General features: G+C 31.4%; 1 long non-coding RNA gene across 2 annotated transcripts; it reads right to left on the reverse strand.

Annotated features, from left to right (window-relative positions):
* Positions 1 to 1,343: 1,343 nt before the first annotated feature.
* On the reverse strand, positions 1,344 to 3,086 carry LOC148629549 (uncharacterized). Of its 2 annotated transcripts, none has more exons than XR_015919358.1 (3): positions 2,929 to 3,086; positions 2,549 to 2,662; positions 1,344 to 1,499 (listed from the first exon to the last, which is right to left on the reverse strand). It is a non-coding gene; the product is annotated as an uncharacterized LOC148629549 (long non-coding RNA). The 2 variants fall into 2 exon arrangements; XR_015919359.1 differs by lacking the exon at positions 1,344 to 1,499 and adding an exon at positions 1,604 to 1,725.
* Between the last annotated feature and the right edge of the window lie 959 nt (positions 3,087 to 4,045).

The following is a 4,045-nucleotide window of genomic DNA, read 5'->3' on the forward strand; positions in this document are numbered from 1 at the left end:
ATGAAGAATGATGTTTCAGTCAATATCTTGGAAATAATAATAGAAATAAAGAAACTTTCAATTGATGAAATGTTCTCATAAGTCCTACCAAACTTTAAATTTTACTTTGAGTCAAATTTGCCGGACAACTCCTTGTTAGAATTATTGCCCTTGACAGACAAAGATTTAAACAAGTGAGAGATTCAGGCTCCTGAAAGTCTCTAGTTTTTATTTAAGGCTACAAAATGATATAGATCTGTCACAGCGACCAAAAATTTGTTTCGCAAATTTAACAGTTCTAACATCGTTAAGAATTGTTCAAACCCTTACATGCTTACATAATCTTTCCTGTATCAAACTTGATATGAATATTGCTGCTCGGACGTTAAACCCCAACAAACAGACAAACAAACTGATGGAGCAGTGTAGCGAATAGAGTCGCCACATTCTGAAACCTAAGTATACATTTTATCGTTATACATGTATCGTTGATTTGATGTGAGCTGTCATACATGGTATACTATGTTACAACCCGAGATTTATGCTACGAGGAGGAATGATCCGGCCAGCTAAAGCTATTTTTAATATAACTTTAGCAGGCCGAGTGTTAAAAGGGGATGGTGTTAACGCAGGCGGTGTTGCCATCAAGGTCACAGTGGTATGAGTTCGACCAAAATGTTGCTTATAGGTTTGACCGTTCTAACTTCGTTGGGAATTTTCCAGACCTTTACATGTTTACGTTATCTTCCCCGTATAAACCTTGATCCAGCAGAGGAGTAATCAAATCTAAGCTACACCCCAATTCTAGAATCGATGATGGCTGTCAGTTTTGTATATAAATCAGTCTTTATTTAATAATGCTCAATTATGATTAATTTCTCCCAAATTTTATTTTTTAACTCAAATATTGTAAATCAACTTGAATTCGAGAATGAAGTGAATAAGCCACTATATGAAAATCTTAGAGCAAGTCTAAACCAACTGGTAATAAACACCAATACATCATCAACAAATCTGAAATATGCTATAGGTTGATTCCGTGAATTTTCAAATATTTTTTCCCAAAGACTTAAAGGGACGGAGGCATAATTCATACCTAAATGTGAACCAATTGAAGTACCCTCTGTTTGAACATGATTATTTTTTCCTTTAAAAGCAAAATCATTATTTTCTTACACAATATCCATCATTTAAAGAACTACAACTGTTGGTATATCTTGACGTACACTATAACTACAAAAACAAGGACCACCAGAGCTTTAACAACAGAAGTACAAAATCCGAAATCGGCTCGAAATTATTTAAATAATGTAAAGAATACTTCTGTATGTTTTATGATATATATAAATAAATAAAACGTGGAGTAATGAGAGAAGCACAAATGACTATGTCACTTTATTTTCCAAATATTGAGTCGGTAGGCAAGGAACATGCACAAGTTCCAAAATCACAACGGTAAACTGTGTTTGGGTAGTAACAAGAATGCCTGCATTCTTCATCTTCAAAATTATGCATACATGCTGAAATGGTCATGTAAATATGTTTCACAAAATTTATTTATTTTGCAATTTTCCATGTGCAATTTATCGATGAAAGATCTTTTAGAACTCTTTTACTTTGTATCAGCCTATGATAAAGCTCACGTCAGAGAAAAAAACGCAACCGCTAATCGTTCACAACGGTAAATTGTCTTTGGGTAGTAACAAGAATGCCTGCATTCTTCATCTTCAAAATTATGCATACATGCTGAAATGGTCATGTAAATATGTTTCACAAAATTTATTTATTTTGCAATTTTCCATGTGCAATTTATCGATGAAAGATCTTTTAGAACTCTTTTACTTTGTATCAGGCTATGATAAAGCTCAGGTCAGAGAAAAATACGCAACCGCTAATCGTTCCGAAAATACAACTGTGAGATTACGGGGACCGAAGTTTCTCGTCAATTGCACTAACGTTTATAAACACTCTCCAAGTCACTTTAAGGCATGCGAAAATATCATTAAAAAAGTGTAAGACTGTATTGTTACTTTTAGCCAAGTTTTAGTTTGTTTCATCAATGTCGTGTTTTTGCACTGCTCTTCAGTGTCCATGTATTTTATTGTTATTCTATCAGTAAGTATATCTAAACTCTAATATGTATTTAATTTCATTTTTAGTGTGTTGTACGCTTAATGTTAGTTTTTATGCGATTTGTAAATAGGGTGATTTTGAACATTTATTTTATGTTAAATACGGTATTATATACTATATGTAACAAAAACAAATACCATATCTATCCAAACAATTGTATATAGTATTTAAAACATTTTTTTTCTTGTGATAATATAGGAGAAAGAATAATTTAATTTATAATGTTTAGACTGATTTTAACTGAAAGCTCACTATTGCTTCCATCGATTTATTTATATATTGAAATACTAAAAGACGGAATATCAAAGTAATCCTATAGTCAACGTCGATGTTGACTTGAATTTTGTACTGAAATATTCTGTTGTCGTCCTGCTCCTTTTCTTTCATAAAAATAATCATAAAAAAAACTGCATTATCAAAATTAAACACAGCTTACTTTCTCCAGATCTCCAGCATTGACATACATTTTCGTTGGCGTTACACTGTAAAATGTCGTAATGGTGGCATTTAGTCTGTTGACATTCCGATTTGAAGTGATGACAATATTCTCCTGTAATACAATAAATTTCACGTAGAGAAGAAAGTATCAGATCATAGGTACGAATATCCAAATAGTTTTGTTCGGTCCTCATAAAACAAGTACACAAATACAAGCAAACAAGCAAGAATATGTTAGCAATTTAACTAAGACCGAAAGGACAGGCTACAGTTGTTTGTGATTAACTGTCTAGAAACTGTTGTTATTGTCTAAGTCTAGTCTTTAACACTGAAATTTAAATATGTTTTTTGCGGAATGGACTATAAAATGTGTCTTACCTGCAACAGACACCACTATTGTCAAAAATAAAATTTTTAACATTACCACTTTTGTTGAACAGAACAGGAATACAATAGTTCTTTATAACATGTTCTAGCAGTAGACCTTCTATATTTCTGATGACCTGTATTATGCCAGATGAATTGATAGTATGCAGGTTATGCAGTATAGAACATGAATAAAAACTGATAAGAAATTCGAATACAAAATTAATTTTCATAGTTTTCCAAAATAGAGAAGGAAATGGATTACAGCTTTTTAATTGTTTTGTCAAATGTAACTTTTTTCTTTACAAATCAATAAGAAAGTCCTGAAGTCTTTGGCAAGCATACCGCACTTGCATATTTATAGTTTACTAATACTGTTCAGTAAAATTTCACGAATCTTGTTTCCGGCTCTAAATATGTATTATTTTCGAGGACAGTGACAAAGTATATAAAACACAGACAATGTTGAATTAAAATAAATAAACAAACATTAAAACCATTATTACTCTTACCGTAGAAAGATGGATAACAATATCAGACTAGCAAACTTGTACTTTCTTTAAAAGAAATTTTAAGTTAATAATAATGGATAGCAAGGTTAACGAGAAATAAATAATTTAAAAGGATATAATCCGAGGAAAAGAAAATGAGATAAAAAGATTAATATTCAGGAAAAAGACGAATTGCACCTTAAACTGAAAATACATGAAAAATTCAAAAATACATCTACATCTGAAATCATCGACCAGGTACATCGGTGTGGTTTAACGAACTCCAAATATGTGATCATGCCAAGTCTGGTATACAGATGGAATATAATTTTGCACTCTGACGCAACTATACAATTTTGGCGATAACCTGAGCGACTGTGACAGAAAAAATAATCTCTTAAAAGTTAACGGTTTTGTTAAACCACGCTTTTAATGGTTTGGGAATACAGCACTTGCACCTTTCAGTGTTGTTATGAAAATAATTTAGAAAGCAGATAGAATCTGAAAACAATTGAAAATTGAATTTTAAAACAAAATTTTAAAAAAGTGCTCTCTTCTATCAATAAAATTATTGTACTAAGTGTACTAAATGTATTTCCTAAAATAATTCAACCATGATAAGATATATTATATGAAGC

This window comes from Perna viridis, chromosome 1 (assembly GCF_037379345.1).
Source record: "Perna viridis isolate PV_CMFRI_1.1 ecotype Kerala chromosome 1, ASM3737934v1, whole genome shotgun sequence".
NCBI lineage: Eukaryota > Metazoa > Mollusca > Bivalvia > Mytilida > Mytilidae > Perna > Perna viridis.